Source organism: Myxine glutinosa, chromosome 5, assembly GCF_964187855.1.
Source record: "Myxine glutinosa chromosome 5, kmMyxGlut1.1, whole genome shotgun sequence".
Lineage (NCBI taxonomy): Eukaryota > Metazoa > Chordata > Myxini > Myxiniformes > Myxinidae > Myxine > Myxine glutinosa.
The window spans coordinates 176810482-176833583 of record NC_136265.1 but is presented as its reverse complement, the minus strand read 5'-3'; the positions used below and the strand labels follow the sequence as shown (position 1 = coordinate 176833583).

General features: G+C 52.7%; 1 protein-coding gene across 5 annotated transcripts in view; it reads right to left on the bottom strand.

Moving 5' to 3' along the window:
• Positions 1-3668, bottom strand: part of KIAA0513 (KIAA0513 ortholog) — a 36948-nt gene extending 33280 nt beyond the window's left edge. For 2 of the 5 annotated variants that reach the window (XM_068115460.2, XM_068115465.2), the window contains exon 1: positions 3473-3549. The gene's annotated coding sequence lies outside the window, so the exon portion shown is untranslated. Of the gene's footprint in view, positions 1-3472 lie in introns of all 5 variants that reach the window. The other 3 variants (XM_078779137.1, XM_068115461.2, XM_068115464.2) reach the window with 3 other exon arrangements.
• Positions 3669-23102: the final 19434 nt, after the last annotated feature.

Sequence of the window (23102 nt, the reverse complement as noted above, 5' to 3'; positions counted from 1 at the left end):
GACCACAAGCCCCTTATGTTCGTGATGGCCAAGGTCGCCGAGCGATGGTCGGCACGGCAGCAGTGTCACCTCTCTGCCGTGTCCGAGTACACGACGGACATCCGTCGCGTCACGGGTAAAGACAACCCGGTGGCGGATTGCCTTTCCCGGTCCGTCGCGCACGCGGTCCACCTTGGGATCGACTATGCCCGGATGGCGGAGGACCAGACCGCCGACCCCGGCGTCCAGGCCTTGCGGACCGCTGTCACGGGCCTCCGCGTCACCGAGGTGCCGTTCGATGTCAAGGGCGCGGCCCTCCTGTGCGACGTCTCCCTCGGCCGGCCTCGCCCCATCGTGCCCGCTGGCTGGCAGCGCCCCGTTTTCGATGCCATCCACGGCCTGTCCCACCCGGGCACGAAGGCCTCCCAGAAGCTCGTCGCGGCGAAGTTCGTCTGGCATGGCCTCAGGAAGGACGTCCGCGACTGGGCCAGGACGTGCCTCGCGTGTCAGCGCGCAAAGGCCACCGCCACACCCAGGCCCCGTTGGCCCCGTTTACGGTGCCCGAGCGTCGATTCGACCACGTCCACGTCGACTTGGTGGGACCTCTGCCCCCCTCGCGGGGGTTCACCCACCTCCTCACCATGGTGGACCGCACCACACGGTGGCCGGAGGCCGTGCCATTGGCGGCGACGTCTGCGGCGGATGTGGCGCAAGCCTTCATCGCCACTTGGGTTGCCCGGTTCGGTGCCTCCTCGGACATCTCGTGCGACCGCGGCCCCCAGTTCACCTCGGAGCTCTGGGGCGCGGTGGCGCAAGGGCTCGGCGTCAAACTGCACCGCACCAAGGCCTACCACCCCCAGGCCAATGGCCTGTGCGAGGGCTTTCATCGCTCGATGAAGGCCGCGCTCCGGGCCAGCCTCCGCGACGGCAGCTGGGCCGACAGGCTCCCCTGGGTCCTGCTGGGCCTCAGGACGGCGCCCAAGGACGACCTGCGTGCGTCCTCGGCGGAGCTGGTCTTCGGGCAACCACTGCGGGTACCGGGCGAATTTATCCCTGACTCCACTGCTCCTTGGTCCGTGGCGCAACAGCGCTCCACCCTGCAGGAGACCGCCCGGAGGTTCGCCCCGGTGCCGACGGCACACCACGGTTGCCCGTCCTCCCACGTCGCCCCGGAGCTTCGCACGGCGGAGTACGTCTTCGTCCGGCACGATGCCCACCGGGCACCGCTACGCACCCATACGCCGGGCCCTTCCGCGTGCTGGAGACCGGGGACAAATATTTCACCGTCGACATCGGCGGTGCCCCGGATCGTATCTCCGTGGACCGCCTCAAGCCGGCCCACCTTGACCTGGACCACCCCCCGCAAGCAGCTCTGCCTCCGCGTCGAGGCCGCCCCCCTGTGGTCAGACCCCCGGCACCCCCCAGCCCCGCCGTCTCGCTACCCCCCAACCCTGCACGCATCGCCAGGGGGCGTTTCGGCCGGGTCATCCGGCTTCCCCGCAAGCTCACCCTTCAGGTGCGCGGGAATTCTGGGGGGGGCGCGTGTGGCAGGCACAAGGGACAATAATTCCGCGCACCAGTGGGTGGCGCGAGCGTCCAGGCGGGGAACTGAAATGCATGCCCCGCCTTTCGGCCGATCGGCCACGCCCGGGGGCAAGGCGTGGCCTCGGGGAATATATGCGGGCTCTAAGGTCGAGCCCGCCCAGTGCTGAAGTGCGAGCTCTGAATAAAGACTTGTTGTATCAACGCGTTGTGGCCTACCTCTCTGGCAATCGAGTCGTGTGTGCACAGCACCACAATATATTCGTTTCGGGTTTCGCTCCATGAACTACAGCGATTAAAAAGGAAGTGAGGATGTGCACACACTACAATCAGTGATGTGGTACACACACTACAATCAGTGATGAGGTACACACACTACAATCAGTGATGAGGTGCACACACTACAATCAGTGATGAGGTGCACACACTACAATCAGTGATGAGGTACACACACTACAATCAGTGATGAGGTACACACTACAATCAGTGATGAGGTACACACACTACAATCAGTGATGAGGTGCACACACTACAATCAGTGATGAAACACATGCTACAATCAGTGATGAGGTACACACACTACAATCAGTGATGATGTGCACACACACTACAATCAGTGATGATGTGCACACACACTACAATCAGTGATGAGGTGCACACCCACTACAATCAGTGATGACGTACACACACTACAATCAGTGATGAGGTACACACACCACAATCAGTGATGAGGTACACACACCACAATCAGTGATGAAACACACGCTACAATCAGTGATGAAACACATGCTACAATCAGTGATGAGGTACACACACTACAATCAGTGATGACGTACACACACTACAATCAGTGATGATGTACACACATTACAATCAGTGATTACATACACACACTACAATCAGTGATGACGAACACACACTACAATCAGTGATGACGTACACACATTACAATCAGTGATGACATACGCACACTACAATCAGTGATGATGTGCTCACACTAGTCACTACAATCAGTGATAATGTGCTCATACTAGTCACTACAATCAGTGATGATATGCTCACACTAGTCACTACAATCAGTGATGTGCTCACACTAGTCACTATAATCAGTGATGTGCTCACACTAGTCACTACAATTAGTGATGTGCTCACACTAGTCACTACAATTAGTGATGTGCTCACACTAGTCACTACAATCAGTGATGATGTGCTCACACTAGTCACTACAATCAGTGATGTGCTTACACTAGTCACTACAATGAGTGATGTGCTCACACGAGTCACTACAATCATTGATGTGCTCACACTAGTCACTACAATCAGTGATGTGCTCACACTAGTCACTACAATCAGTGATGTGCTCACACTAGTCACTACAATCAGTGATGTGCTCACACTAGTCACTACAATGAGTGATGTGCTCACACGAGTCACTACAATCAGTGATGTGCTCACACTAGTCACTACAATCAGTGATGTGCTCACACTAGTCACTACAATCAGTGATGTGCTCACACTAGTCACTACAATCAGTGATGTGCTCACACTAGTCACTACAATCAGTGATGATGTGCTCACACTAGTCACTACAATCAGTGATGATGTGCTCAAACTAGTCACTAATCAGTGATGATGTGCTCATCAGTGAGATTTGAATGAAGTATTCATTTTCCTCTCATAAAATGTCCTCACTAATGAAACAACTCCTCTTTCTTTGAGCTCATAAATCCTATCGTTCTTTTACGTCACCGCTCCAACACAAAATACATGTACGCACGGAACGTACGACGTACGCGCGGCATGTACGGGGTGATACGCATGGACAAGACCGTTGCGACGGACACGAGAAACGTTGCAGAGGAGAACGTCGGCTCAAGACGTCATGGCGATCAATTTTTATATCGAAGAAGGAGACGAACAGACTGACACGGACACAGACATTCCAACGTACCGACAGAAGCGGTTCGTACCAGCGTCGATGAGAAACCAACAGGACGGGTTCTACGTCATTGCGTCATCTTGACTCCGCATTCTTCCTGTCTTCGCTCTTCACTCATTCTCAGTGGAAGGTTCATTCTTTCTTCATTTAAATCCTTCTCATCCACGACGCTTGGGACGAAGCTTCACGTCGATCGTGTAAATGTTCTGAGTAAACGTCGCCAAGACGAGATTATTACACTTACTAAGACGTTACAAAGATCATCGGCCATCGGGAAAGCAAGAAATCTGCGCCATTCTTTACACATGTGGATTATATTTCACTTTAATCAAACAACTGAGATTTGTTTCAAGCGGGAAAAACGATAAAAAGGCTTCTCTCGGAGGATGATTGGGGGCAAAGGGGGGGGGGGCAGAGTCGGCGTCAGAACAAATCTAATCGGGGGGCATTAGGGTAACCGCGGGGGGGGGGGGGGCACAAACTGCCTATGATGTAAATGCTTGATAATAAGAGTTTGCCGCCAACAACCAACACACCAACCCAGTTACAATTATTTAAAAACATGCTGCAAAGTCTCTCTCTTGCACACACACACACACACACACACACACACACACACACACACACACACACACACACACACACACACACACACACACACACACACACACACATCTCGTTTTTTCATTTCTGTTCCTCACAATTCTATCTCTCTCTTTTATTCACACACACACACACACACACACACACACACACACACACACACACACACACACACACACACACACTGCACTGTGCCCCTCACTGCGCCCCTCACTGCACAAAATATAGCCTACGTGCAAGCCACGTCTCTGTGTTTCACTATTTCACTCTTTCACTCTTTCACTATTTCACTCTTTCACCATTTCACTCTTTCACTCTTTCACTCTTTCAATATTTCACTCTTTCACTCTTTCACACACTGCACTGTGCGCGTCATTGGACCATCATTTGAAATAGACTATATACTCCACTCTTACCGAATAAATGCAGACAAACCCCAAAATCATTCAACATTTTGCGTAATAATCATGAAAGCCAAGGCTGGCATCATGAAGTGAATTAAACACATGGCTTACCTGGTTACCTTCAGAAGAGTTGCAGGCGGCGAGTTGAACCTCCTAAGAATGGTGTCCTTCCACTCAGTTGTGCATTTTCGGGTTGAGTCCCTCTCAAACGCTAGCTGAACCAACTGGGCCTTTCTTTTGTGGAGCATTGCGTGTCTGCGGTCCGAAAATACGTTTCTCAGAGTGGAGAATGAATTCTCGCACATTGCTGTGGAGGCGCCAAATGTTGAGGCATGTTTGAAAGCAGTCAGTACATGTGTGTGCTACTCTGAGGGGATGTGCTGTGTAGTCCAATCCCCCTCGATTGGCTGTGATTGTTTTTGTGAGCTGAAAAACTGTTTAGCAACTTCGTGCTCTGCCTCAATTATAGGCGATCGTGACAGGTCCATAATATGCTTCACAGTCTTTACATCAAGAAATGTATCACTTTCTGGATTCAGTGCAACAAGTGCACTCGCCAAGTGTGAGTTCCGCTCGCTGAATCTGTGATCCATCTCTCCAAGCACTGAATCAATGGTGTTGTGGTGCAGTCTCTGAAGTTCTGTTTTATCGTCATCATCCCTGTGTCCTGTAGTTCCATAACGACAAACTCATCCATATTCGTGTTCGCTTTGCGTCTCCGTTTGGGGATCGCGGGTCTCAGTGATGCGCAGGCAGTCGTGGCCATGTCCCACACCTTATTAAACTCCTCGTCAATGAGCACACCATCACCACTTCCTCAAATGTGACATGATGCAAATATGACCAACAGGGTGTTTCTTTCTTTTCTTATTTTTGTTTTTATTTCATTTCATTTAGCGAAAAGATTTTCACTTTTAATATGATAAATATAAATTAATTAATAAAACGCAAAGTGTCGCGCCAAAGGCTTGACCTGCGGGTGGGGGTGGGGGGGCACAATAACTCATTTGGGGGGGAAAGGCCCGCGAGTGCCCCCCCCCATGACGCCGACCCAGGGGGGGGGGAGGAGGATTGGGGCAAGGGGTGGAGGAGGATTGGGGCAAGGGGGGGAGGAGGATTGGGGCAAGGGGGGGAAGGAGGATTGGGGCAAGGGGCGGGGGGAAGGAGGATTGGGGCAAGGGGGGGAAGGAGGATTGGGGCAAGGGGCAGGGGGGAAGGAGGATTGGGGGCAAGGGGGGGGGAAGGAGGATTGGTGGGCAAGGGGCGGGGGGCCGGGGGAAGGAGTATTGGGGCAAGGGGCGGGGGGAAGGAGGATTGGGGCAAGGGGAGGAAGGAGGATTAGGGCAAGGGGGGGGAGGAGGATTGTGGCAAAGGGGGGGAAGGAGGATTGGGGCAAGGGGGGGAGGAGGATTGGGGCAAGGGGGGGAAGGAGGATTGGGGCAAGGGGCGGGGGGAAGGAGGATTGGGGCAAGGGGCGGGGAAGGAGGATTGGGGCAAGGGGCGGGGGGTCGGGGGAATGAGTATTGGGGGCAAGGGGGCGGGGGGAAGGAGGATTGGGGCAAGGGGGGAGGAGGATTGGGGCAAAGGGGGGGAGGAGGATTGGGGCAAGGGGGGGAGGAGGATTGGGGCAAGGGGGGGAAGGAGGATTGGGGCAAGGGGCGGGGGGAAGGAGGATTTGGGCAAGGGAGGGGAGGATTGGGGCAAGGGGGAGAGGAGGATTGGGGCAAGGGGGAGGGGGGAACGAGGATTGGGGCAAGGGGGGTAAGAGGATTGGGCAAGGGGGGAGGAGCATTGGGGCAAGGGGGGGAAAGAGGATAGGGGCGGGGGGGAGGAGGATTGGGGCAAGGGGGGGAAGGAGGATTGGGGCAAGGGGGGGAGGAAGATTGGGGCAAGGGGCGGGGGGAAGGAGGATTGGGGCAAGGGGTGGGAAGGAGGATTGGGGAAAGGGGGGAGGAGGAATGGGGCAAGGGGGGGAAGGAGGATTGGGGCAAGGGGGAGAGGAGGATTGGGGCAAAGGGGAGGGAAGGAGGATTGGGGCAAGGGGGGGAGGAGGATTGGGGCAAGGGGGGAAGGAGGATAGGGGCAAGGGGGGGAAGGAGGAATGGGGCTAGGGGTGGGGGGGAAGGAGGATTGGCGCAAGGGGCGGGGGGGAAGGAGGATTGGGGCAAGGGTGGGGGAAGGAGGATTGGGGCAAGTGGCGGGGGGAAGGAGGATTGGGCAAGGGGCGGGGGGGAAGGAGGATTGGGGCAAGGGGCGGGGGAAAGGAGGATTGGGGCAAGGGGGGGGGAGGAGGATTGGGGCAAGGGGCGAGGAGAAGGAGGATTGGGGCAAGGGGGGGGAAGGAGGATTGGGGCAAGGGGGGGGGAAGGATGATTGGGCAATGGGGGGAGGAGGAATGGGGCTAGGGGCGGTGGAAGGAGGATTGGGGCAAGGGGCGGGGGGAAGGAGGATTGGGGCAAAGGGCGGGGGGAAGGAGGATTGGGGCAAGGGGCGGGGGGAAGGAGGATTGGGGCAAGGGGCGGGGGAAAGGAGGATTGGGGCAAGGGGGAAGGAGGATTGGGGCAAGGGGCGGGGAGAAGGAGGATTGGGGCAAGGGGGGGGGGGAGGAGGACTGGGGCAAGGGGAAGTAGGATTGGGGCAAGGGGGAGGAACGAGGAGAATTGGGAACGAGGAGGATTGGGGCAATGGGGCGGGGGGAAGGAGGATTGGGGCAAGGGGGAGGGGAAGGAGGACTGGGGCAAGGGGAAGTAGGATTGGGGGCAACGAGGGGGAGGAGGATTGGGGCAAGGGGGAGGAGGGGTTGGGGCAAGGGGGAGGAGGATTGGGGCGAGCGTTGGGGGAGGAGGATTGGGGCGAGTGTGCGGGGGGGAGGGTTGGTGCGAGCGTTGGGGGGAGTAGGATTGTGGCAAGGAGGGGAAGGAGGATTGGGGCAAGGGGGAGTAGGATTGGGGCAAGGGGAGAGGAGGATTGGAGCGAGCGTTGGGGGGAGTAGGATTGGGGCAAGGGGAGAGGCGGGTTGGGACGAATGGGGGGGAGGAGGGTTGGGACGAGTGGGGGGGGAAGGAGGGCTGGGACGAGTGGGGGGAGGGGGGAGGGTTGGGACGAGTGGGGGGGGGGGAGGGTTGGGACAAGTGGGGGAGGAGGAGGGTTGGGACGAGTGGGGGAGGGAGGAGGATTGGGGCGAGCGTTGGGGGGAGGAGGATTGGGGCACGGGGGAGGAGGACTAGGGCGAGCGTTGGGGGGAGGAGGATTGGGACAATGGAGAGGAGGGTTGGGACGAGTAGGTGGGGGAGTGGAGGGGTTCAGACGAGAGGGGAGGAGGAGGGTTGGGACGAGTGGGGGGGGGGGGGGGAGGAGGGTTAGGACGAGTGGGGGGGGGGGAGGAGGGTTAGGACGAGTCGGGGGGGGGGGGAGGAGGGTTAGGACGAGTGGGGGGGGGGAGAGGAGGTTTGGGACGAGTGGGGAGGAGGAGGGTTAGGACGAGTGGGGGGGGAGAGGAGGTTTGGGACGAGTGGGGAGGAGGTGGGTTGGGACGAGTGGGGGGGAGAAGGAGGGTTGGGACGAGTGGGAGGGGGTGAAGAGTTCAGACGAGAGGGGAGGAGGGTTGGGACGAGTGGGGGGGAGGAGGGTTGGGACGAGTGGGGGGGGGGAGGATTAGGATGAGTGTAGGGGTGGGAAGGAGGACGGTTGGGACATGTGGGAGGGGGAGGCGGGTTGGGACGAGTGGGGGGGGGGGGGGTTGGGACGAGTGGGGGAGGGGGTTTGGGACGAGTGGGGATGAGGTGGGTTGGGACGAGTGGGGGGGAGGAGGAGGGTTGGGACGAGTGGGAGGGGGGTGAAGGGTTCAGACGAGAGGGGAGGAGGAGGATTGGGATGAGTGGGGGGGAGGAGGATTAGGATGAGTGTAGGGGTGGGGAGGAGGACGGTTGGACGAGTGGGAGGGGGAGGCGGGTTGGGACGAGTGAGGAGGAGGGGGTGGAAGGTGGGTTGGGACGAGTGGCGGGGCGAGGAGCGTTGGGGACGAGTGGCGGGGCGAGGAGGGTTGGGACAATTAGCGGCGGGGGGGGGGGGAGGGTTGGGACGAGTACGTGGTGGGAGGAGGTTTCGGACGAGTGGGGGGGGGGGTGGAGGGTTAGGATGAGTGGGGGGGTGGGGGAGGAGGAGGAGGAGGAGGGTTGGACGAATAGGTGGGGGGAGGAGGGTTCGGACGAGAGGGGGAGGAGGAGGGTTGAGACGAGCGGGGGAGGCGGGTTGGAACGAGTGGAGGGGTGTGTGGGAAGAGGAGGGTTGGTATAAGTGGGAGGAGGCGGGTTGGGACAAGTGGTGGGGGGAGGAGGGTTGGGACAATTAGCGGCGGGGGGGGGGAGGGTTGAGACGAGTACGTGGTGGAGGAGGTTTCGGACGAGTGGGGGGGGGGAGGAGGGTTAGGATCAGTGGGGGGGGGGGGGAGGAGGGTTGGGATGAGTGGGGAGGCTGCTGGAAATGAGCGGTGTCGGGATGGGAAATAAAACGAGCAGCTTGCCTATTCCCCGTGTGGGATTCTAATTCCCTGCCACTGAAAAGCATGCCCATAGCATGATACTGCAAGAACTTCCAGGAAAGAAGTTGGAATTTTGAAAAAGTGTATCTGGGGTGAATTAGTGGGGGTAGAAAAGATCAAGGTTTTGGATGGGGGAAGATAAGAGATGGTGGTTTAAAGACCTGGAGGGAGGAGTGGGATTGAAGGAAGTGGGGGAGTTTGTTACAGTGGCGGGAGAAAAGGGGAATAAAAGAGTGAAGGTGAGCAGAGAGCCTAGATTTTGGCAGTTTAACCATGAGAGGGTTGCTGGCAGATCTTGTGCGACCTGCAGCAATATTTGGGGGACAGAGAACAGAGAGAGCTGGGGGAGCAAGGCCGGAGAGGAGTCGGTAGAAGACAGAAAGACCACCAACCTGCCTGCGATGAGTGAGTGAAAGGCCCTCTTGCCCTTCATCGCGGGAGATTCCAATTATTTTGAAAGCTTTGGTTTAAACAGCGTGAAGTTGAGCTAGCTGTGAGGCAGGAGCACCAGCCCAGAGGGGGGAACAGTATTCCATTGAGCTGCGGATGAAAGCCTTGTATGTGGTGAGCAGCTCAGGTGTGCCAAGGAAGGACTTCGCACGATGGAAGATGCCCAGTCGGCGACTGGCTTTGGCGGCCAGCTTGGAAATGTGATTTTCCCAAGAAAGATCATGGCAGATAGTGAGACCCGAAAGCTTGAGCGACAGAACTTCTTGGAGAGGATTATTCAGAAAGTGGATGGGAGGGTTGTCCAGTCGGTCTTTTCGGAGAGACATAGTAAGAGTGTGAGATTTGTCAGGATTGAAAGACATGTTCCACTTGTTTGACCAGTCTGTGATTTTGTCCAGGTCTGTAGAGAGTGAGGAGGCTGCAGACTGCCGATCTGAGGGATGAGGAATGGAGCGGCAGAGAGTGGAGTCATCAGCAAAGAGATAGAGAGGATTTTCCAGAGAGTCAGAGAGATAATTGATGAAGACCAGAAAAAGCACAGGGCCCAGAACACTGCCTTGGGGAACTCCTGCCTGAACAGGAGGAGGAGATGAGAGAAACCCATTCAGGGCCACACATTGACTACGACTAGAGAGGAAGTCCGCCAGCCATGCGTGGAGATTTTCAATTTCCATGGATACCAAAGGAGGAGAGTTTGGTGAGCAGATCGGGGTGCCAGACTGTATCGAATACACGTGCTATGTCAAGGGAGACAGCTCTAATTTCCTGTTTGGCATTGAGGACCTCCATCCATTGTTGAGAAAGCAGAAGCAGCATGTCCATGTAGAGTGACCAGGTCTGAAACCAAATTAATGATCAGAGATCAAGCCATTGGAGAAGAGGAAAGATTTCATATCCGAAGTAATGAGGGATTCCATGACTTTGCTGTTAATTAGGAGCAGGCCTGGTGGAAGGAACTGAGATTACCTTCAGTTGGATTTGCCTTCCAAGAGGCAAAGGCAAGTTGTTTCAGGGCAACTGCCTCACCACAAGATTCAGTGTACCATGGACGGGAGGAAGGGTAAGACAACCGAAGATGAGATGGGACAAATCTGTGCATGAGAGAGCAGTTTGCTTTGGAAGAATTCCCAGGAAGAATTGATGTCAGAGGCAGTAGAGATGGGAGACCAGTCCAGATGATTGATGGCTGCTTGCAGACCGTGCCAGTCAGCCTGAGTGAAATGCCAGACTCGTCGATGTTGAGGAGGCTCTCTGAGAATGGCCAGAGAGATGTCCACTTTAACAAGCACATGATCAGAAGAACCGATTGGAGCAGAAGAAGAGCAGCAGACATTTGCAGGGAAGTTTGTCATAACCAAGTCTAAAAGAGCAGATACTCCATTGACTGAGATCCGGGTCGGGAAATTGACAGATTGTGTCAGTCCCAATGAGTCACAGAAGTCCTTTGCTGAGGTGCCATGGCTGGTGATAGAGGAACCCACACCCAGCCAGGTGGCATGATGACAGTTGAAGTCGCCACATATGAGGAAGAGAGAGTTGGGATGAGTTGCTCGAAGTTGGTCCATGTTGTCAGACAGCGACATGTAAATGGAGTCATCACTGTTTGGAGGACGGTACAGAACACATATGAACAAAAGGTGGGAGCGGAGAGGACGCCGTAGCCAGAGGTACTCCTGGGTGTGGGGTGGAGAGAGGACAGTGCAAGGAGAGTGAGGAAGAGAGTTTTTGATAAAGATAGCATCCCCACCACCAGGACGAGGCTCAGGTCTATCATACTGGAGGAGGGAGTAACCAGGAAGAGATATTAAGGAATCAGAGATATCTTGAAGGAAGAAAATTTCTGTTAAGCAGATCAAGTCTGGATTGACATAAGCAACCTGAATGGAGAGCTCAATCAGGTTTGAGCGAAGGCCCCGGATGTTTGAGGTCCATATCGTTAATGAGGAGAGAGGGGGAGCATCGGGTGCAGGAGAGGGGAGGGGAAGGGTAGGGTCAGATGAAGGATGAGAGGGGGAGGTAGGGAGAGCAGTTGATAGTGTGTCAGAGATTACAGAAGAGTTACAAGAAAGGGAAGGATGAGAAGGACGAAGGGTTTGATGGTGATGGGATGAGGCACAGTGAGGGGTTCTTTGAGGGGGGGGGGGGGCAGAGGAAAGTAGAAGGTTGGGGGAGGTGGTGGTATGAGATAGAAGGGAGATGAAGTGGGGAGGAGGCAGCTTTGAGAAGGAGGTGGGAGGGGGGGAGAATTAGAGAGGGATGGTAGGGGGGGAGATTTGAAGGGGGAGGGGTAGGGGGGGAGTTTTGAAGGGAGGGAGTTAGGGGGGAGTTTTGGAGGGGAGGGGCAAGGGGGGAGTTTTGTAGGGGAGGGGCAAGGGGGGAGTTTAGGAGGGGAGGGGCAAGGGGGAGTTTAGGAGGGGAGGGGCAAGGGGGGAGATTTGGAGGGGAGGTGATAGGGGGGAGTTTTGAAGGGGAGGTGTTAGGGGGGAGTTTAGGAGGGGAGGGGCAAGGGGGGAGTTTAGGAGGGGAGGAGCAAGGGGGGAGATTTGGAGGGGAGGGGCAAGGGGGGAGTTTAGAAAGTGGATGATTAATGAAAGAGGAACATTTATAACAAATTGGGTTTATTGTGATTTTCAAGTTAGAGATCCGTTTAAGAACGATGGAGGAGGGGTGGAATGAATGTGAATTTAGAGCATGTAGTGATTTAGAATGATAAGAGATTGAATATTTTTTTGAAGTGGAATGAGTTGGAGAGGAAATTGAAAAAAGCCTTTTAAATAGGAAGAAAAACAGCGTGTTGTAATATACCACTGAATAAAACACTGCAAGAGAAAGTTTAAACATATTTAAACAGAACCGTGAAGAACAATCTAATATTCACAAAAATACCAACGGGGAGAGGGCCTAGAGGGACAACCACGAGTCACATCAACAGGGCAAAAGGTGTCAGCAAAAGGAACAGGGCAAAACAGATCTGGGGAATGGCGTGAAAATGGGGGTGAAATGGGGGTGAAACACGTGGTTGCAGAACGAACGAACGAAAAGTAGGAAATGTTTTTTGTTTTTTTTTAAGTTAAGAATTTAAACAAGGAAGTATGGGGTGAAAAGACTGGGAAAAGACTGAGAGAACGAGAGTAGAAGGACCACAATCGACCACTGAGAGAAAACAAGCCTCAAGGTAGAAATATTCAAGAACTGGGACGCAAAATACCACGGCACGAAATACTCGACTATTATATACAGGTATGAAAGATTAACACCGATAAATCTTCCAAGGGACGCACTTTAGGTACACACACGTAAGATAAATACAGTTTCGACAAAAATACAATTGTGAACAATTTCTTAACTTCGAGCGTGCGTGAAGATCAGGACAGCGCCGAAAAATCGTGACCTCCCCTGCCGGTTGCTCAGTTTGGTTGGACGGCCAGCTCTAGGAAGAGTTTGGGTAGTTCCATATTATTTCCATTTTCTAATGATGGAGCTCACTGTGTTCTTGGGAACTTTCGACACTATAATTTGTTTTATCCCCTTCCCCAGATCTGTGCCTCTTCACAATTCTATCTCAGAGTTCTATGGACAGTTCTTTGGACTTCATGGTGGAGTTTCTGTTCTGACAAGCTTTGTCAACTGTGGGACCTTGGATAGAAATTGGCCACAGGTGGATTCCAATCAAGTTGTAGAGACATCTCAAGGATGAGCAAAGGAAATTTGATACACCTGAGGTCAATTTGGCATGTCATAGCAAAGGGGTTGAATACTTATTGACAAGATGTTTCAGCTTTGCATGTTTAATTATTTTGTAAAAATTTCTATTATAAAAATTCCACTTTGACATTGTGGGGTATTTTGTGTAGATCAGTGAAAAATAATTCATTTTAGATTTTAAATTTTAAATTAAATTAAATTAAGTGAAATTAAATAAATTTAATCCATTTTAAATTCAGGCTGTGACAACAAAATGTGAAAAAAGTCAAGGGGGTGTGAAAGCTTTCTGAAGTTAATGGAAAATTCAAATTCCTCATGGGAAAGAAATGGTTTATTGCAAGATTCATGAAAAAACGTGTTCGGTTGACCGACCGGGGGCAGCAAGGGGCTGAAGTAATACTTCTCTACTATACTCGCTGATTATAACGAAGGGTTAGTTTATACCTTAATAGTGGAGTAGCCACATCGACAGAGTTCCAAAGTTCCAAATAATATTATGGAATGAAAGAGTTAAAAGAAAATGTCTTAACTGTCTTTATTTCAGCATTGTCTCCAAACCATAGAGGGTCCTGATGGGGGCACTGTGTAGGATTTGTGGCTGAAAAGTGTCAGTAGCGTGGTCGTTGTAACAGGTGAAGAGGATGGGTGAACGGCTACAACATGCAACATACAACATGCATTTTAAAGGCCATTTTCCCTACTAGAGCGGGGGTCAGCCTTGCGGTCCCCATGACAATCTTCTCCATTTTGCCCTATCTCCTTGTTAACCCCCTTGCCCGCATTTCTTCTTCCACCATCTTTAGCCAAGACTTTCTCGGTCTTCCCCGTCCTCGACTTCCTTCTACATTCATTTCCATCACTCTTCTCAACCAGTCACTTTCATCCTTCCTCATCACATGACCAAACCATCTCAACCTGTTCCTCTTCACAGCATCAATCACAGGCTCTATTCCCATCATCTTTCGCAATTCATCATTTGTCTTCCTCTCTCTCAACGATATTCCGCACATCCGTCGAACCATTCGCATTTCCACCCTTTCCAACCTTCGTTGCTGCTCTACGTTCATGACCCATGTCTCGCTCCCATAAATCATAACACTTCTCACACATGCAGCATACACCTTTCCCTTCAGCTTCAACGACACTCCCCTCCTCGTCAGCATGCCACTCAGTTCCCGAAACTTCTTCCATGCACATCTCACTCTAGCAACCGTTGCCAAGTCTGATCCACCTTCTCCATTCAGCATGTCTCCGAGGTAGCAAAATGTTTTCACACCTTCCAGCTTCACGCCGTCTCCAAGATTCAACTCAACATTTCCTCCATCTGCAGCTCCCTCTGTGCACACCTTACATTTGAATGTAGCTGCCACACTGGTTAATGACCCTCTCAGACCACTACATTTTTGATGAACCCACCCAGCGCACATTGTACATTGAATGGAGTTCACTCCGACACCATTCCTACACACAGCACAGAGCCACTTCCCAGTTCTTTCCACCTCACCACATGCTTTACCACTTGCCATCACCTTCGTCTTTCCGATATTCACCTTCAGACCTTTTGTCTCCATACATTCCTTCCACTTGTTCATCTTTTCCTTCAGTCCATCCATACTTTCCGCAATCAACACCAGATCATCTGCATACAACAACTCCCACGGTAAACCCTCCTTTACGTTCTGAGCCAGCACCTCCATCACAGCTACAAATAGTAGTGGACTTAGTACCGACACCTTATGCACTCCAACCTTCACCTCAAACTCACCACTGTTCCCGTCCTTCGTCCTTACAGATGTGCGTGCTCTTTTGTACATTGCCATCACTACTCTGATCAACCATTCCTCCACTCCTAACTTCCTCAATGTCCATGTCAATACTTTGCGTGGAACCCTATCGAATGCTTTCTCCAGATCAACAAACCCAAGAAACAACTTCTTCCTCTTCTCCATGTACTTCTCCTGCAACTGCCTCACAATGAAAAGCGCGTCTGTCGTTCCTCTTCCTGGCATAAATCCAAACTGCATTTCGTCGATCTTCACTTTCTTCCTTATCCTCCTCTCCAACACCCTTTCCAATACCTTCATTCCATGCTCCAATAACTTTATCGCTCGGTACGAGCCACACTCCAGAGGGTCACCTTTCCCCTTGTATAGAGGGACAAGGGTACTAAGTTCCCAATCCACTGGAATGCGGCCTTCTTTCACCACCAGATTACAGATCTCTGTCATTCTCTTCACACCCCAACTTCCTGCTGCCTTCAACATATCTCCCACAACTCCCGTCGGCCCTCCCGCTTTTCTACCCTTCATTGCTTTTATCGCTTCCTCAACTTCCTTCTCAGTTATCTTCTCTGCCGGTCATAAAACTGGGTTACTCTCTACGTTGCCATCCCATTCATTCTCTGTATTCAACAGCATTTCCATATATCTTTCCCATCTTCCTTTAATTCCATCTGGGTCGACAACGATTTGTCCCACTTCATCCTTCAAGCAACTCACACCCATCACATCACACCTCTCTTTCGCTATCTGCTTTGCAATCCTGAATACTGCTTTCTGACCCTCTTCCGAATCCAAGCGTTCTCCGAACATTTTCCTACATGCCTCCTGCACCTTTGCTACCTCTTTCTTTGCAGCCTTCCTGGCTGCCTTATAACTTTCATGCTCTGCTGTTTCTGCTCCCGTACCCTTCGCCTTCTGCCACTCCATCTGCCATGAACTTCTTACTCTTCTCGTCAATCCTCTTTCCAACTTCATCATCCCACCACCATGTATGTTTCCGAGTGCCTCGGTGGTCCTTTTGTCCATCCACATACCTCACCAACGGCTCCCAACAGACAAGCTTTCATTGACATCCAACCACTTTCAAGCTCAACCACATCATCCTCGACCCTACTCAGCCTCTCTTTTAATGCCTCCCATACTGTCACCTCTTTCAACCTCCACACCTTCATTCTCGGTTGGTACTTCACCCACCGAGCTCTCCTTGCACCTTTCACCCTTATGTCGCAGACAACCAAGTGGTGCTGTGAAACAGCCTCCTCCCCCGGGATCACCTTTGTGTCCCGGAGGTGCCCCCTATCTCGCCTATGCACCATCAGGTAGTCAACGGTTGTCGTCGACCCACCTGACGTGTATGTAACAAGCTTATTATCCTCTTTCTGGAACTGAGTATTACAAATCAACAAATCAGCTCCATCAGCAAACTCCAAAATCCTTTCACCTTCTCCATTTCTTACACCATATCCGTAACCCCCATGAACTCCGTCAAAACCATCCATACTCCTTCCCACATGTCCATTTAGGTCTCCTCCTACCACAACAACTTCCTCATCTTTCACGTTTTCCATCAGTTTCTCTATCACACACCAGAACTTGTCCTTCTCTTCATCGCTTCGACCAACCTGCGGAGCATATCCCGAGATGACGTTCACCAAGAGCTTTCCAATCATCATTTTCACCATCATCAACCTATCACTCACTCTAGTCACACTCACCACACTGTCTACAAACTCCTCAGAAAACAGGACACCAACACCATTCACGCCCTCCAGGCACCCTTGCCACATAAACTTGTATTTCTGTCCCTGCCTACTCTTCACCATTCTCACACCACTTCCCTTCCATCTCGTCTCTTGCACACAACATATGTCCACTCTTCTTCTGACCAATACTTCCACCACTTCTCCTGATCTCCCTGTCATTGTCCCTACATTCCATGTCCCAAACCTCAGAAACCGATCTCCACTTCAGGCTGTACCCTGCCCATATGTAGTTGTAATTGTCATGGTTCTCTTTTTGAGGCAATGTTTTTATGGCTGGATGCCCTTCCTGACGCCAACCCTCTTAGTCGTTGTCGTCTCTTACGACACGCAGGGATACGGTGTACCTATTCTAATACAGGGTACACACTGGGAAACGTTGAAAACATGGAAATTCACGGCTGCGGTTTAAACATATTTAAATAATATTTAAACAAAACCATGAAAAATAATCTGGGAAAATTCTCTAAGTGAGAACATGGATTTGAGAAAGGAGGAGCAGAGGTGGAAGAAAAACGAGATATAGGGGGTAGGGCACAAGTCGAGACGAGGAGGAGAGCGAACAAGAACGTGTCCGGGAGGAGAGAAATAATTAATATAGAATTTTTGTTTGTTTGTTATTTGTTTGTTCTGTTTTCAAAACGCTGGACAAAGGGTAAGATGTTCGTGAGAGGTAGGGGGGAGAAAAGAAAATCAAAGAAACAAGCAAATACTATGAACGAAAGAACCCATATTCACAAAACACTGACGGGGAGGGGGGTGGGTGGTGGGGAGGGAGCCCGGAGAGACCAGGCCGCGCAAGGAGGCACGAATAAAAAAACGACTAATTACACACAAATTTGCAACAACTACAAAACCAAAACCAAATAGAAACACACAATAACACATACACAACAAAATACCCAGCGGAAATTTGACAAAGACACGAACGGGAACACACTCAAACTTTGATGCCGTGGAGAGATCGAAGCAAGCCTCGTCGATGGGTGAACGGCTGATATACACAAACTTTGCAGAAATATATGGATCATTGGTAGTGGTGTACATACAGTCACGTGAAAAAGTAAGTACACCCCATTTAAAGTTTTGACTTTTTCAACATATTTCAACATACAGCTATTTGATCTTCATTTCAACAATATTGATAGATAAAGGTGATATTGTAGCGGCTACCGCTGGGTTTTCACAATCGCCTTGCACCTATCAAGGATGCGGAGCGATCACCATGCCGGGCTCGTCCAGGACGCCCGGGCAGGCCCGCGCTCAACTTGCCAGGCCTCGGTCGGGACGCCCGGGCATGCCCGGGCATGCCCGGGCAGGCTCGCCCTCAACTTGCCAGGCCGCAGCCAGGACGCTCGGCCACGCCCCCTCTCGCCTTTCCTGGGCAAACGCTCCGGGATAATGTGTGTATATATATTGCTGCCCGATAAACGGGCTTTTCAGAGTACCTGAGTGTTTTGTTTGAATAAAGCAACTCGGACGAATTCCAGCTTTTTGTCGCGTCCATTCTTCCGATCGACGTGGGAGCCCGAGCTCCTTCATTGGTGACCTACCGACATGGACACGGCAGTGGCCCTTAAACTGCCTACCTTCTGGGAGGCTCACGCGGCAGTTTGGTTCGCACAGGCGGACTCCCTGTTCGCCCTGCGAGGCATCACGGCCGACGACACCCGCTTCCACCATGTGGTAGCAGCGCTCGGTTCAGCCACCGCGGCCCGCGCCCTGAGCCTCCTCGAGAGCCCGCCAGCCGCTGATAAATACGGTGCGATTAAAAAGCTCCTCCTCGACGCTTTCTCCCTCCCATCGGCGGAACACGCACGGCGCCTGCTCGACCTGCCCGAGCTCGGCGACACGCGCCCTTCCGAGCGAATGGACTACATGCTTTCGCTGCTCGGCGAGCACTCTCCGGCATTCCTGTTCCGGGAGCTGTTCCTCCGTCAGCTGCCTAGCCCGGTACGCCTCGCCCTGGCAAGCACGACGATCACGGATCCCCGTGCCCTTGCCAGGGAAGCCGACAAGATCTCCGCCGCAGGCCAGCGCATCGCAGCAGCGACCTGGCGCCCACCGCCGTCCGACGCAACACCCATGGCGCCCGAGCACCCGGCACGGTCGACGACCGAACTGCCGACGCAATTGGCGGCCGCTACACCGAGCTGACCACCTCCAGCACGACGACCGGGGCCTCCACCTGACCAAGCGTGGTGTTACTATCATGCCAGGTTCGGACAGAAGGCCCGGACATGCCGACCCCCGTGCACCTTCGGCAGGCCGGGAAATGGCCGGGAAGCCGGGAAGCGACCCGTTACAGACGCGGTTTTAGATGTTAGTTTACCGAGCGGTTTGGTATTACCGCGTCCGCACAGTTACTCCCCGATTAGAACCCTATCCCGCCCAATCTCACTCGAACGTTGGCCAAATCGCGCTATGCTAAATCGATGAAGGAAAGGACACAACGGCTGGGATAAATCCAACGACACAAGGGGTACAGTTCTCAAGACCTCCGGAGGAGGATATAATATTGGTGATGCAGAAACGGGTAGATTACACGGTAAGAGGTAAAGCACAGCAAGATGGGCACTTAGACACAGTCTTATCTATCCCCGACAGACCACAGACAAACGGGACAAGACCGACTCACACGGGGATTGATGGCAGGGAAGGACAGGCAGTCGATAGCTCAAGGTGCACCTTGGCTCAGGGGCAGAATCCAACGCGGTCCGGTCCAGAGATGCGGGGAGGTATTTCAGTGCTTGGAGGTGGCGTCTTCTCTTTCCAAGCTGAGGGCGCATCTGACGTCACCTCCTTCTTCCTGCGCATGTTCAGCGGGGAGTGACACGCCCTCGGCTCGTTAGCTCCGCCCCAGATGGAATCGGTCCGCCGCTTCCATTGGGTGCGGGGGGTTACCGGGCTCCGCCCTTGACGAGGAGCTGACAGCGAGCCCCTGCGTGGTAACCCCATCGGAGCACATGTTCAATGGCGGCTAACCAAGCCAGAGTGAGGACGCACACTCCCCGCGCCGCCGCCGCTGTTGTTGTAGTTGTTGTTGTACCATGAGGAAGAGCTGCGGGGAGGTATTGGGAGGTCCTAAACTTTCTAACGGTGCCATACAATCACATTCTGGTGCAACGAAGAGTCAGAATTAATGGAAACGAGTCCTTAACTGACATAGACTAAGAATAACTAGCAAGATGTCCTATAGTTGTCTACGTGAGATGCGGTGAACCTGGGTGCGACATTTAATGGGGGAAATAGGGGAAGGTCGGTTAAACAGAGTGTTGTTTACAGAAAATGGGACTAGGGAATGGGGGATTGGGGATAGTTGGGAAGTAGTGGGGAAATAGGGGAATATTTACAAGCGGATATGGATGGAGGCCAAATCCCATATCCGCAACATTGCACCCTTCTCTACCTCGGGGCGTCCCGACCCGATAAATTTTTACCTACGTTAGTGTGGCACTCAGATGTAGTTCCCTCTACTATTAACTCAACCCTGAGTGCGACAGTTTTACAGATGTTCACAAATGAGTAAATATGTCCCCCTGCGACGTTGCACCCTTCTCCTCACAGAAACACACCCACAGGATAACCGAATCGCGGAAAGAATCCTCAAACTAAACATACAGCCGGTAGGGAGCATCATTTACACAAGACTACACTGATATTTACACTACGATCCAGGACCTGTTTTTGGAGGAACACATGCAGATGTTATGCATAGAGAGAGCACGCATGCCAGCATCGATACACCAACCCACGAGTGCCCTGTGGCCCTACGGCCTTTAATAATGTGCAGAGCACCCCATCCAAGCACCAAAAGCACCACCCCATCATGTACAGTCAGCACCATCCGGTGCACCAATAAAGTGTTCAACAATCACCGGTGGTGTCGCAGCCGGCCGATGTTCTGCCGCTGGTCTTGCCTTCCTGAAGTGCACTTGGCCTTCTGGCTTCCTTAGAAATAAAGAAAGGCGCCAACCGCGTCCATTTCTAAATTGTGGCCGTCAGGGGGGCCAACTATAGTGGTTCACCTGTATGGCATAGGTGCCACGTTGACCCAGAGGTCCATCAACGGGTGGTGCTTGCCCGCAAAAGACTGCGGTCCATGGTGGGCGGCCACAAAAATTGCGGTCCATATGGTGTATCGATCCCAGCAGCAAGCAGCGAAAGTGCAGGCCCACAACTGCGGAGCCAGCACCTCTCTCTCCTCTCTCTCTGCCCCAAAGCCAGATCCTCGGAGGTGGGAGACAAAAAGAAGACAAGTGAGTAAGGTGGTAAGGGCGCAAAAGTGCACGCAATACAAGGTGATGCACACTGGGGGCACATGGGAACCAGGTGAGACAGGTACGTTCCTACCGTACGCCCCCCCCCCCCACCAGGTAACCTACATTGCCCCTCCCTTACCCCTTACTGTATCCACAAAACACAACACTACCCATAAACATCTACTTTACAAATCAACAAACGTCCCTACTGTCTTCCCCGTTCCTCCCATAAACCAAATTCGTCTTCTCTCCCTCCTAACCAATCAAATTTGCCATTTCCAACTCTCATCAAAATTTGCCATCTCCAACTCAACATCAAAATTTGCCATCACCAATTCATCATCAGTCCCTCCTAAGGAGGGAGAGATGGAATCACCCCAATGTCTCATCCACGTCGTGATGCGTCTCACAAATCCAACCAGCAATTCTTATTTCCTGCAACACAGAACAAAGAAAACGCAGGTGTGGAGTCATCATCATTACCTCAGGTAAGTGGCTGCGTATGGTGCGACAGGTTCGTCAATCCTAACTATTTCCTAAATGACTTTAACAACTTTACATTACCCGGGGTCTTTCCCTGCCAATCCATTGGCCAATTTACACTATGGGTTCTAAAAACCAATTCCCATTGACCAAACTGTGGTGCTTCTCAATTTGGGGTCTCACTCCCCCGATTCAACACTCGGTGCTCTCGCACAATTTCTGGGCTGTGACGTGTAGCTCTCCCAGCAGGTCTACCCACCTGCACACCTCCACCACTGTAGGTGCCACCCGAGCTTACCTGCTCCTCACCCTAACCTAACTAACTGGGGAAGGCCCTTTCGCACTCTCACCCCCTCAGTGCCCTCTCTGGCACGGGCTGCCCGATCCACCCCCGGGATCCTCAGGCACCCACTGACACTAACGGCTCCCAGAGCCCACCTGCGGCCTCACCTGGCTGACATCCTCACAGTGGTGGAGTGCCCAAACCAACTACACACACTAACAGGCTACACGCCCAGCCATTTCCACAACACTAATGCACCCATCCACAATACCATTCTGCAACCGCACCACAAATGCCAATATACAACCACAATTTACCTATACCCTCTACCTAACACTTACACTACCCGCCCCGGGTACTCGTGAAAGGGGTCCACTCTTCCCCCATCCACACCTTCGCACCATGCACACCACTCCGTACCACTTACTCCAACTCTCTCCACACCACTCATTCCAATACTCCATGTATTTTTTTTTTTTTTTTTTTTTTTTTTTGTTTGTATACAAGGTCGAGGCTCGTGAAAGAGCGAACATTAATCACACAGAAAGACAAACCGACACATAAAACATATAACATCGGGAGCGGTAGACAAGATGGGGAGAGAGGGGGAAGGACACAAACACAACATTTGAGAGCAGGGACCGAGAGACATGGAGACATCGAGAGATCTGAGAGAGGGCGAGGGCTTTGGGGGGGGGGGGGCATGGGAAGGGGGCGGTGGGAGAGGTATAAAACATATGGACACTGCCAGGACTTCCAGGAAAGACGTTGGAATTTCAAACAAGGTGGATCTGGGGTGAATTAGCGGGGGTAGAAAAGATCAAGGTTTTGGATGGGGGAAGATAAGAGATGGTGGTGAACAGCTGTTTTAAAGACCTGGAGGGAGGAGTGGGATTGAAGGGAGTGAGGGAGTTTGTTCCAGAGGCGGGAGAAAAGAGGAATGAAAGAGTGAAGGTGAGCAGAGAGCCGAGATTTCGGCAGTTTAACCATCAGGGGGTTGCTGGCAGATCTTGTGCGACCTGTAGGAATATTTGGGGGACAGAGCACAGAGAGAGCTGGGGGTGCAAGGCCGGAGAGGAGTCGGTAGAAGACAGAAAGACCACCTACCTGCCTGCGGTGAGTGAGTGAAAGGCCCTCAGAGATAGCTTCATCGCGGGAGATTCCAATAATTCTGAAAGCTTTGGTTTCAACAGCGTGAAGCCGAGCTAGGTGTGAGGCAGGAGCACCGGCCCATAGGGGAGAACAGTATTCCATTGAGCTGCGGATGAAAGCCTTGTATGTGGTGAGGAGCTCAGGTGTGCCGAGGAAGGACTTCGCACGACGGAGGATGCCCAGTCGGCGACTGGCTTTGGAGGCCAGCTTGGAAATGTG